Source organism: Microcaecilia unicolor, chromosome 8 (assembly GCF_901765095.1).
Source record: "Microcaecilia unicolor chromosome 8, aMicUni1.1, whole genome shotgun sequence".
Lineage (NCBI taxonomy): Eukaryota > Metazoa > Chordata > Amphibia > Gymnophiona > Siphonopidae > Microcaecilia > Microcaecilia unicolor.
This window is the reverse complement of record NC_044038.1, coordinates 21,546,036-21,559,604: the sequence shown is the minus strand read 5'-3', so window position 1 is coordinate 21,559,604 and position 13,569 is coordinate 21,546,036. Positions and strand designations below refer to the sequence as shown.

Sequence of the window (13,569 nt, the reverse complement as noted above, 5' to 3'; positions counted from 1 at the left end):
GACTACTTTCCTTTTCTATAAAGATTAACAGTATGGAGTGTTGCCACGATTTGGGTTTTTGCCAGTTACTTGCGACCTGGCTTGGCCACTGTTTGGAAAACAGGATACTGGGCTAGATGGACCATTGGTCTGACCCAGTATGGCTGAGCACTTACACCAGTCACAGAGCTGGTCTAAATACTTATAGTTAAGATTCGGTGATAGACAAAAAAAGGTGGAAGCGCTGTGTTCCAGGAAATCAGTCTGAGGGACAAAGGTTCAGAGTTCCTAAAAAAAAAAACCCCTTTATTTTTCAACAGTCTTCCAAAAGTACATACACTTTTGACCATCAAATGCGTGAACAGTCTTGACCATGTTTCCGCATAAAAGCCTTCCTCAGAGGTCTTCAAACGCACGGAAGGGAAACAGGTATATGTTTTCTATTTCGAACATCAAATTGTTAGACTCTAAAGCTCTGATGAGCCAACATCAAAGTGTGTCCTGGCGGGAAGCCAGACATTTAGGGGTCCTTTTACTAAGGTGCTGTAAAAAGTGGCCTGCATGGCCAAAAAAAAAAAATGGCTTTTTAAAAAATGGGACAGGAAAATGGCCTGTGGTAAAAATGAAACCAATGCGTGCCCAAAACCAGCATGAACCCTTAATGCCACCCACTGACCTAGCGGTAAAGGCTCACGTGCTACACGTGCAGTGACCGGTTGGTGCTCGCCAAGTGCCAATCGTAGGAGGAAATAAATAAATAATTCATCCTGGCGTTATGGGTACACGCCAAATCTGAAATTACCACCAGGAGGGCGTGCTGGTCTGGCAGCAGTCTCATTTTGGCCTGCGCTGCACACGCGTAGAGCCTACCACGGCTTAGTAAAAGGGCTCCTTAAAACCTTTGTCCCTCAGACTGATTTCCTGGAACATGATCCTAATAAATAAGTAAATAAATAACTCTGCATTAGCCAAATAGCGCATAAGTGGCTAATGCTCCCACACACACACTCTTCTGCTCATGCGACACCCTCTGATAGAAAAATTCAGTAACACATGGAAACAGGGAAACTATTGCAAAACCCATCAACCTGGTCGCTTGGAAGCCTGTTTCCAGGCACTAACCACATGTTAAGTGCTGAATGCACTTTAGTAGCATGGTAACTGCAAAACCTCTGTGTTAAATGTTGTGCTCTTCAGTTAACACAGAGAAAGGTTTTATTATTGTACATTAACTGAACGGCAGACAATGCAATGCAGCGAGCTACATCTGTTGAGATGGGATTAACTGCTCCATATTATCTGTCCAGTTATCAAATAATATGGAGTTACCACCTCCGCGTTAACCGTAAAAACACGGTTCCTGCCCATTTTACTGCCCTTCCGTGTTAGAATGTGGAAATTATAGCATATTAACTGCCAAGGAGCTGCATTAGAATGGGCCCGTGCTAAAAATCAGCAAGGGATAATTCCTGAGTTCAATAGCTAACAGTGAGATTCAAGCAAGTATTGATTTCATTTATTTTCTTCATTAGGGACTCTTTTACTAAACCGCGCTAGTGATTCCTGGCATGGCAAATGAGAGGAAGCCCATTTAATTCCTATGGGTTTCCTCTCATTTACCGCACGGCAGTTGCTAGTGCGGCTTTGTAAAAGAAGTCCTTAGTTATGTATACTTTCATGCCATATTCCGCACAAGCGGTTTACCTTGGTGATTGTTCTTTTGTACAATTTTTGCACACATAAATTACTACTACTACTTATCATTTCTATAGCACTACTAGACGTACGCAGCGCTGTACACTTGAACATGAAGAGAAAGTCCCTGCTCGACAGAGCTTACAATTTAATTAGGACAGACAAACAGGACAAACAAGAGATAAGGGAATATTAACGTGAGGATGATAAAATAAGGGTTCTGAACAAGTGAATAAGGGTTAGGAGTTAAAAGCAGCATCAAAAAGGTGGGCTTTTAGCTTAGATTTCAACACGGCCAGAGATGGAGCTTGACGTACCGGCTCAGGAAGTCTATTCTAGGCATATGGTGCAGCAAGATAAAAGGAACGGAGTCTGGAGTTAGCAGTGGAGGAGAAGGGTGCAGATAAGAGAGATTTACCCAGTGAACGGAGTTCCCGGGGAGGAATGTAGGAAGAGATGAGAGTGGTGAGGTACTGAGCAGCTGCAGAGTGAATGTACTTATAAGTCAATAAGAGGAGTTTGAACTGCATGCGGAAACGGATAGGAAGCCAGTGAAGTGACTTGAGGAGAGGGCTAATATGAGCATAATAACACTGGCGGAATATTAGTCGTGCAGCAGAATTTTGAACAGATTGAAGAGGAAAGAGATGGCTAAGTGGGAGACCAGTGAGAAGCAAGTTGCAATAAAATTCAGTGCCGAAAAAAATTGGTGCTGAACAGTATTCTACAGTGGGTATTCTGGGATCAATGCCCTCTAGAGAATGGCATGTAGTAATGGGATTCACGCCCAACTTTGGGCATGAAGAGTTACACCAACTGAAATCTGGTATAAACCTCCAGTGCAAAAGTTTGGCCCAGATTTGCACTATTCTATAACCAGTCATACAAATCTTCAACATTTCAGGTCTTAGTCTTCCTTCCCTATAAACTGAATTAATCTCTAGCTGAATGCCAGAAATTTAGATTTGTCGTTATGTCATAATGGTGGGTTTTACTTGCTGTGCTGCAAATGCATCTATATTTTCTTTTTAATTAAGCTGTGAATCTCCTTGTCATGTTAGTTTTACAGTGGTCGATAAGGCATTTGCAATTTTTCATGTACACAAAAAAAAGAAAAAAAAATCCCAATGAAAAATTACTTCTTCAAAGAAAAAAAATGACAATCTTCCTTTGAAATCTTGACAATGCCTCTGTGCAGCTTGCTGCTCTTCTCAGAAATGTTCTAACCCGCTTAATTAGAAAACCCATTTTGAAACCACTTTTTCTGAATAATCAATATCTCTCCCTACTTAGTCGCAGTTCAGCAGTTTTTTTGAACAATAATTTTTTAAAGCTTAATTGTAACCATTGAGTTGAACACTAGGCAGCTTCCACCAAATGCATCTAAAACTGAGCTACTCTATATCCCGGGTAGCCTTTCTGATTTTCTTCCGCTACCCCTGGGTTTTGTCAGCCACGAATCAACTATTCCTCTGCCTTTTCCCTTCTTGGTAAAAGGTTTACACGTCCCTCACAAATCCCTCTTTGCATATAATCTGGCACAACATTCACCTGCTTAGCATCAGAAAAATCCATTTTTTATTTTTCTTTTGCCTCCTTCACGCTTTCTGTCACGCAATGCTCAGCGGTCTTTCTCAAAACTCCCACCGCTTCAGGTATTTACAAAATTCTGCTGTCCTTCTCGTCACTGCCTTACTTCACGCTCTCTACTGATTTCCTGTCAGGCAACAACAATGCCACTTCAAATTTCTCTCTCTTACCTTCAAATGTATTCACGGTCTAGCTACCTGTTAACCCTAATCTCATGATATGACCTTTCCTGCTCACTCTGCTAATTGCACTCACTACACCGTGTTTCATATCTTATTTCCTTTTGCTTCACTCTATGAATCATACTCTCTTTACAATACCCTCTCCCATCCCTGTATAAAACATACTCTTTCCCATTTGTGGTCTCTCTCTCTCTCTCTCTCTCTGCTTGTGTGATTCCTTTGCTACCATCCACCTGCTGATATTCAAACTACTCCTGTTTTACCTTCCTTCCAAGTCAAAGTGAAAGAGGAATGAAAAAGACTTTCTAGTGAGAATAGCACAAGCCATGTTGCTGTGTTCTTTCTAATATGGATAGTTTGATTGGTCTGTGAGGTGACCAGAATGAAGGTACCATAAAAATACAGAAACAGTAATGCTGCAGAGCAGGGGTGTAGCTACGTGGGGCCACGGGGGCATGGGCCCCCACAGATTAGGTCCTGGCCCCCTCTACATTTGACCTCCCCCAGCCGCTGATCCCCCTGCCCCGCTGCCGTATCAGGTACCTTGTTTGCTGGCGGGGGTCCCCAACCCCCGCCAGCCGAAGAGTCTTCTTCAGCGTCAGTCATCTCCGGCATCTCCGTTGTGTGATAATCTGTTTCTGACGCCTTACGTCTGGCACGGGGCTACGTACAGGACGTGCACGGTGCAGGACGTCAAGAGTTCATCACACAGCGAAGGCGCCAGAGTCAACCGGCGCTGAAGAAGACTCTTCAGCTGGCGGGGGTTGGGGACCCCCGCCAGCAAACTAGGTACCTGGCGGCAACGGGGGAGGGCTTTTGCGGTGTCGGGGGGGGTTCATCGTCGTTGGGGGGTCCAAAGTGGCGAGGGGGGTCATCGGCAGGGGGAGGTGGCTATACCTCAGGCTCTGGCCCCCCCCTCCCGCTGATGTCTGGCTACGTCCCTGCTGCAGAGAATGTGCAATATGACATGTAGGTTCTATAAGGACAATGGATGCAATGTTTACACAGTTGCCAGAGGCAGGTGGTACCTTATAGACAGACTAACTAATTTAGGGCCCTTCTACTAAGCTGTGGTAAAAGGGGTCCTGTTCTAGCGACGGCAGCTGGTTTTGCCGCATGCTAGGGCCCCTTTTACCACAGTGGGTGAAAATAAGCAAAAATGAAATGGCTGTGCAGTAAGGTCGCACTTATTGCGCAGCCATTTCGGGAGGGGGGGAAGCACTTACCGCTACCCATTGAGGTGGCGGTAAGGGCTCCAACGCTAACATGACAGTAACTGGGCAGTGCTCGACGCTGCCCGATTACTGACGGGTAACACCTAGCAGAAATATTTTTTCAACATTTCCACTAGCACTGGAAATGGTGCATGCTGGGGGCTGAAATACTGGCAGCACCCACGTGGGTGCCGGCGGCATAGGGGCCAACTTTTCAAAATGATTGGGGGTGCTGAATTTTTTTTTTTTTTTTACAGGTGGTGCATTCCCCCTCCCCCTTCCTCCCCTCCTCCTCCTCCCCCTTCCCCTGTCCCCCCTCCCTCCTCTCCTCCCTCTCCCCCCTCCATCTCCCCCCAAGTTCCAGGCCCCTCCCTCCCTTCGGCCCTCCCTCCGAGTTCCAGGCCGGCCCCCCTCCCTCTGAGTGCCAGTCCCAACCCCAGCCCGACCTCTTCTCCCACAACAGTCCTCTGCCAGTCTGCCCTCGCCTTCCCGCCCTTGCGGAAACAGGAAATGAGGGTGGGACCAGAGCCAAGACAAGAGAAGGGAAGGCTGAAGCACCAAGCCTGCTCACCTTTCACTTCTGCCGCCGGGACCCCGAGGTAAGGTTATTTTTCCTGGCAGTAATCAGTGCTGCCCGGTTACTTACCTGGTAAGTGCCAGGGCCACCGAGAGACTGAACCGGGCCCGGGGCAGAGCCGAGGCCCACCCCCCACCCTGTCACTTGGGTCCCAACTGAGCAGGGGAGAGAGAGAGAGAGACCCCGGCGCCGGGCTCCCCCTTGGAGGTCCAGGCCCGGGGAATTTTGTCCCCCCTGCTCCCCCTCTCGGCAGCCATTGTAAGTGCTTCCCGCTGCATGGCCACATGGTAAGAGTAATCTTACCGCATGGCAATTTTATTTTAGGGACTTTTTATCTGCTGCGATAAAAAGGGCCCTGACATGCAGGAAAAACAACCCCCCTCCCCAGTTCTGCAGGGCCCTCTTTACCACAGCTTGGTAAAAGGATCCTTCAATAAGGGATGTGACACCTTAGTCTTTAATGTGCTTTATGCATCCACCAGATTTAAATGGTTACTGTTTTTAAAACGTCTACATAGGGGACAGATTGTCATTACCCCACCTTGGTGGATAGTCCACCGCTGTTTCTCATTGAAAGCTAAGAAAACACACCAATGATATATAGCATAATTAATCCTGCAAGTACATCTCAGATGGCCATAAGAGATTGTCTGAATCATTCAGTCTTACTTTCACACTTCCAACTAAACAAATTCAACACACTTTAAAATGCAAATTATAAGCAGCCTTGTGGGATATTCAAAAGTTGATGTGGACCTCAGTTTACTTTTGCAACATTTCAGAAAGATGCAGAAATCTTGCATAGAAATAAATCCCAGCAATTGCACAAAGGAACATCTCTCAAGCCAGCATCCAAATAAGCACGACAGAAAGAACATCTCTGCCCAATATTTAGCCTTTTGTGTGGCTCAGGAACACTACTACTACTACTTATCATTTCTATAGCGCTACTAGATGTACGCAGTGCTATACCACTGAACATGAAGAGACAGTCCCTGCTCAACAGAGCTTACAAACTAATTAGGACAGACAAACAGGACAAATAAGGCATAAGGACAAAGAGTAGCAAGATTCCGTGCAGAATCTCAACAGTAGAAAGATTCCGGAATCCCAAACACTACTACTACTACTAATCATTTTTATAGCGCTACTAGACGTACGCAGCGCTGTACACTTGAACATGAAGAGACAGTCCCTGCTCGACAGAGCTTACAATTTAATTAGGACAGACAAACAGGACAAATAAGGCATAAGGACAAAGAGTAGCAAGATTCCGGAATCCCAAAGAGTAGCAAGATTCCGGAATCCCAAAGAGTAGCAAGATTCCGCGCAGAATCCCAACAGTAGAAAGATTCTGGAATCCGAAACACTACTACTACTTATCATTTCTATAGCGCTACTAGACGTACGCAGCGCTGTACACTTGAACATGAAGAGACAGTCTCTGCTCAACAGAGCTTACAATCTAATTAGGACAAACAGGACAAATAAGGCATAAGGACAAACAGTAGCAAGATTCCGGAATCCCAAAGAGTAGCAAGATTCTGTGCAGAATCTCAACAGTAGAAAGATTCCGGAATCCCAAACACTACTACTACTTATCATTTTTATAGCGCTACTAGACGTCCGCAGCGCTGTACACTTGAACATGAAGAGACAGTCCCTGCTCAACAGAGCTTACAATCTAATTAGGACAAACAGGACAAATAAGGCATAAGGACAAAGAGTAGCAAGATTCCGGAATCCCAAAGAGTAGCAAGATTCTGTGCAGAATCTCAACAGTAGAAAGATTCCGGAATCCCAAACACTACTACTACTTATCATTTTTATAGCGCTACTAGACGTCCGCAGCGCTGTACACTTGAACATGAAGAGACAGTCCCTGCTCAACAGAGCTTACAATCTAATTAGGACAAACAGGACAAATAAGGCATAAGGACAAAGAGTAGCAAGATTCCGTAATCCCAAAGAGTAGCAAGATTCTGTGCAGAATCTCAACAGTAGAAAGATTCCGGAATCCCAAACACTACTACTACTTATCATTTTTATAACGCTACTAGACGTACGCAGCACTGTACACTTGAACATGAAGAGACAGTCCCTGCTCAACAGAGCTTACAATCTAACACTGAATGATTAAGGGTATGTTTAGAAGAATGGGAGTGAGAAGATAGTTTATAGTTTATTAATTAATATTCCACCTATACTTAAGCAGATTACACTCTGCACATACATAATCAAGAGCACAGATTATACATCAAAACAATACAAAATTCACAGTGTAACATACAAATCAAACAAAAGAGAAAGAAACTATCTGGATCCTATCTTACCATAGATGTTGGCTCAGAGTGTTTCCATCAGCCACTATGCAAAAGCCTTACAGAATAAGAACCCCTTCAAAAATTAAAAAATTAATGAAAGGAGTGGGATCTTCTCATTATACTGTTGTCGCATCACCTGACTGGGGTCCAAAACTCAGTCCTTTGACAGCCACAACCCAGCCCTCCCTGACTCTGTCCTCAGACCATCCCGGCAATAGGAAGAGAGCGCTGTGGTGGTCAGAGCTAACATTCAGCAGGCACTATTCGGTTAAATGCCACTGGATATTAATATCTGGCCCATCCAACATAATTTATTTATTTGTAGCATTTATACCCCGCTCTTTCCCGCTCGATAGCAGGTTCAGTGCGGCTTACAATGTATGGTGCAAAATAACACAGAGATAACACAATGTATGGTACAAAATAACACAGAGATAACACAATGTATGGGTACAAAGTATCATGTAGATAACACAATTGTATAGAGGAGGATAAGAGGAAGAGGTGTGGGGGTGGGGGGGAGGAATGAGTTATGGTTAATATTAGTGGTGTGGATTAGGTTTGTGAATTACGTTCAACCAGAAGAGAGCCTCTCCTGCCCTGTGTTGAATATAAACCCTATTGTTTTTTGAACGACCCAACAGCATTTTTCTGCTTGTTTGGGCTTCCAGTTCAACTGGAACTGGGGCTGGGATTCAGTGCCATAAGCTGTTTTTTTAAAGGAATTTCCCCCTATTTTGTAAACCCTCTGAGCTTGCTTGGCCCAGTCATTGTAGTGATGGTCCTTGGCAGGGGGCCATGCATTATAGCTTCCTAAGCAGACCTGAAATCATAGGCCCTGATTTTTGACCAGAAGGAATAACTGGGGCTCTCTCACCTCCTCCCCAGGAGCTATGTCCCCTGGCTGGCCTGGAGAGTGGAAGATGTGACCTGGGAACTGAACCCAGGTCTTCACATACTCTATATATGTTGACTTAAAAGTGAGGTTCATTACAATCATGTACACACAAAATGAATCTATTTGGAGACACTCTCCCAAGACACACCCCTACTCCTTATTTTTTGTTTTTTTATTTAGTTTTGAAATTTATATTCTGCACAATCTTTGGGATACTAGGCGGATTACAACATTACATCCATAATCCAATACATTTAAAACAATACAAACAAACCTTAAAATACCACGAACATTCAATTCTACACTGAAAAATTCAAAATATTAATTCAGAAAAGTCATGCAATCTAATAGTCCTGACAAAATAAAACAAGTCTTAAGAGAAACTTTAAAATCTTTCAGATCTTTCAAAGAGCGGGCATCCAATGGTAACCCATTCCACATTTTGGGTCCTGCTACATAAAATATTGATAATCTGTTTTCTTTCCAGATATATCACATGAAAAGATGGTTCATCCAATAGATAAGCAACTCCTGAACGCAAAGAGCAAGATAGCTGATGCAAATGCAAAGTTGATGAAACAACCGGAGAAATTTTGTTAATCAAAACCTTAAACACTAATAATAGTATTGTGTAATGGATGTGGTATTCAGTTGGCAAATAATGTAATGAATTCAAAACAAGGGTGATATGCTCATATCAAGACTGTCCAGAAATTAGTCTTGAAGTGGCATTCTGCGCAATTTGCAGGGGATTTCCAAACTCATTTAGGAACACCAATTAACAGATTGTTACAATAATTAAAATGGGGACAGACCACACTTTGCACACCCATTCTAAAGTTGTCATCTGTCAAAAAATGCTTCAGGCAACTCACCAACCTCAACGTGAAGAAAACGTTTCCTCAAAATGCTGCGTAGAAGATCATGCACGGATAAAGTTGGACCAATAATAACACCAACCAAGCAAAAGACGTAATGGTTTTAGAAAGATACTAAACAATGTTGCAGACAAGGCAGACCCTTGTGGAACTCCCAATGACTCACTTACAAGTAGTGACTGGTCTAAACCATGATTCACAGAAAATTTCCTCATTGAAGGGTCTTTTACTACCGCTTGCTAAACCGGACGTACCGCTGAGCTATCGCAGCAGCTCAGCGGCAATTCCCACCCCCAGTGCACACCATTTATGGCACTACAAAAATATTTTTATAGCGCTGGTGTTTACCCAGCGGTAATCAGGCAGTGTCACGTGCTCCCCAGTTACTACTGGGTTAGCGCGGGAGCACTTACTACTAGGGTTACCATATTTTGTCCCCCAAAAAGGAGGACACATGCCCCACCCCAACCACACACCCCGCCTCACCCCCTTTCACACCCCACTCCGCCCCCTTTCACGCCCTCGCCCCACGTCCCCTTCTCCTGTCCCACACGTCCATTTTCGGCAAAAAAGGCCTTTTTTACAGGCGTGCTACAAAAAATTGATCGACGCGCGCCCAAAACCCGTGCCTACACTACCGCATGCCATTGTTTCAGCGCGCCTTTGTAAAACGACCCCTCAGTCAGTTGGCCATGGACACTTTTTTCAATCACTTTCGCTGAAAAAGGCAAGTTAGAAATTGGACGATAGTTATTAACTAGTCCAGGATCCAAAGTAGGATTCTTAAGCTGTGGTTTAACTGATGCCTTCTTTCGATTTATTAACAATTACATGAAAAGTTTCAACTGAAAATAATTTAACGGTTTTCACTTATGAAGGATGACCGTTATAAAAAAAAAAAAACCCAAAAAGAGGCCTTTATTCACATTTATTTTAATCTGTTCAATGGTAAGCTCAGAAAATTTAGTCCATCTTTCATCAGAGTCCAAAAGACAGTCCAGTTCCACAGGAAGATTCAACACAGATTAAACTGCGCATTTATACTCTCAACTTTATGAGCAAAACCTGTTGCCTGTTCAAGGGAAGAAAGGTAACCGTCACAGTTTGTCTCTTACTTTTATAAGGCCAGTGCTAGCTGTCTTTGATCCTGCAGAAAGGCTGTTTAACAAGAGGATGGGGGTGGCGGGAGAGGAGGACCATCCAGGCATGAATGAGGCAACATGGAGCTTTCCAGGACTGTAAACAACCTGACAGCTAGAAAAGCCTCCAGGGCAAGCTATAAAAAAATTAAACAATCTCAAAAGCTTAAGGAAGTTAAAAGACCTAATTATTTGCTCCCTTGTCTTCCACCTTTCCCTATTCTTAAAAAAGCGGGAGATAACCAGACTGCAGAGATGATTTAAGCATGCAGAGCAGATTTTTCTTATTTTGGCTTGTTTTCTGGCTACTTAATTGGACATTACAGATCCAGGAAATATCCACTTCCTAAAGGCACAGTTTGCCTGTTCAGCTTGGAGGAAGCAAGGTATAGGAAAGAGGTCAATTCAGCAGCATTTCAGGGGTGGGGGGAGGCCATTTCCCCCCATAGACTATGCCTTGGGCAGCTCCTTAATTAATCAGAATCTGATTAAGTATTCCCCTAATCACCTCATTTATAAACTTTAGTACAAAATTACCTGAGAATCCAAAATGGGAAAAATCCTTCTGTACAATTCTGGACCCTAATGGGCTTTTTTTTTTTTTTCGTTTTGTTTTTGAAACAATATATTTCCTAATTAGGAGCAAATGAGACAGCCCTTGTACTGTACTACGGACAATGTGTGTTCAGCTTGTACCACAAAACAGCTTTTTTTCATTATAATAGCTATTTTAAGTCTGGTGAAGGCATTATTACATTTCCCTACCGTTTCATAAATATGTATTAGTGAATCAGTTCCATGTCAAAGAAAAACAAGCACACTCTGCTCAACGGAGAATAAGCCACAAAATAATTGCTCATGTATTACTGACCCTGGAGAGCAGGACCTGATGTCCCCTCTCTCTCTCTCTCTCTCTCTCTGTCAGGTCTGGATTTTCCACCTGGCAACTCAGTGGGTGGATGTTTTGTAACAAATTATGCACAATGTACTACACTTCTGAGAAATTTGGAATAAAAGCTGAATAAAAAAAAAACAGCAGTGCTTGTTTTCTGCCTGTTTTTTTGGACAAAAGGAATTTATCTCACGCCTGCTAATGCTCTGTTAGTTTCGTGCCAGTCTAGACTATGCAAAAGATACTGCCATGTGCTAGTAGATCCAGGGCCGCCGAGAGACTAGGTCGGGCCCGGGGCAAGGCTGCCCTGCTTCCGCCCCCCCCGCCACTGCGGCCCCCCCCTCCCTGTTGCTCCTCCGCCGCTGCAGTCCGCGGTCTCACCTGCCTGCCTCCACGGCTCCGGGCCCCCCTGCATTCGAAGTGGCAGTCACAGATCGCCTCTCTTCTGGCCTTCCCTCCCTGTGTCCCGCCCTCGTCTGATGTAACTTCCGGTTTCTGCGAGGGCGGGACACAGGGAGGGAAGGCCTGAAGGGAGGCGATCTGTGACTGCCGCTTCGAATGCAGGGGGCCCGGAGCCGAGGAGGCAGGCAGGTGAGACCGGGAACTGCAGCACCGGCGGCCTGACCTCGGCGCCGGGCCCCCTTTGGAGGCCCGGGGAATTTTGTCCCCCCTGCCCCCCCCTTCTCGGCAGCCCTGAGCAGATCAACACATATCTTCTATGGGAGAGCTCCCAGAATACCACCTTACTCCTAAGATCCTGTCTGTTCCTACTCCCCACTGGTGCTAAGTTAGCAAATTTAGAGTCCCTTTTACCAAGCTGTGGCAAAAGGTGGCCAGTGCTGGCGTTGGCATGTGTTTTACACTCATGCCGAGGCCCCCTTTTACCGCAGTTGGTAAAAGGGAAGTCACGACTTCCTACAGGAAATGGCCGTGCAGCAAGTAGAGCAGTTGCTGTGTGGCCATTTCGGGGAGGGGGGAGCCCTTACCGCCACCCATTGAGGTAGCGGTAAGGTCTCCCACATTAACTCAGCATTGGCGATTACCACCGGGTACGCTCTGGCGCTATAAAAATAAATACATTTTTGCAACACCAGAAATGACGGTGAGCCATTGGAGCCGGCTCTGTGGGTGCTTTGGGTGCTTGAGCACCCCCAATATTGAGAAAATTCCTTTTATGTGTCCAGGGAGGGGTTATTTCCATTGAGCTTAGCACCCCCAATAATTTTGAAAAGTTGGCTCCTCTGCGGTGAGCTAGGGGTGGGAAGTACCACCGGGCTGCTGCGGCAGCCCGGCAGTACTTCCTGTATAGCGAGCAGTAAGCCTGCGTTGGGCTTACTGCTGCTTAGTAAAAGAAGCCCTTAGTGGATTTAGGAGGTGGAGCTAAGCAGCCATCAGGACAGACCCTGTAGTGCTAAGCTCTGTTATTGGCAAATGGAAAACCCATCTACAGAATATCTTGGTCCTTCCTTCACAGGGACTACAGCTGATGATCTGGTATGCTGGGGGGTCAGCAGCAAATGCGGTGGCTACGAGGTCCAATTTGACAGAGATAGAAGAGCTTGTTCTTGTCGAGCCGGGGCATGCGAGGCGCTCCTCCCAGATTAGGGTCAGGCACACTTCTGGGTGTTCTTCTGGCGCTGTGTTTGGAGTCTGTAAAGAGGGAAGCTATCACCGCTGGAAAGAGACTCTGGGTGACTGCGCCATCAGGATCAGTGTCTTCCCGTGCCCAACAGGCGTGGATGAATTTGTCGATGCTGATATTATTATTTTTTATTTAGATTTTGCACACACCTTTTTCAGTAGTAGCTCAAGGTGAGTTACATTCAGGTACACTGGATATTTCTCTGTCTCAGGAGGACTCACAATCTAGGTTTGTACCTGGGGCAATGGAAGGTTAAGTGACTTGCCCAAGATCACAAGGAGCAGCAGCAGGATTTGAACCAGCCACCTCTGGATTGCAAGACCGGTGCTCTAACCACTAGGCCACTCCTCTACCCCAAAGAATCTTGTTACTCTTTGGGGTTCTATATGGAATGTTGCTGCACTTTGACATTCTGCATGGAATCTTGTTATTCTTTAGAATTGTAGAACCTTTATTTATTTAGATTTTGCTCACACCTTTTTCAGTAGTAGCTCAAGGTGAGTTACATTCAGGTACACTGGATGTTTCTCTGTCCCAGGAGGGCTCACAATCTAAGTTT

At 45.1% G+C, this 13,569-nt stretch overlaps 1 protein-coding gene across 1 annotated transcript in view; it reads right to left on the bottom strand.

The window, feature by feature from the left end:
- Nucleotides 1-13,569, bottom strand: part of BAIAP3 (BAI1 associated protein 3) — a 260,632-nt gene that overhangs the window by 139,426 nt on the left and 107,637 nt on the right. The gene's annotated exons all lie outside the window — the stretch shown is intronic.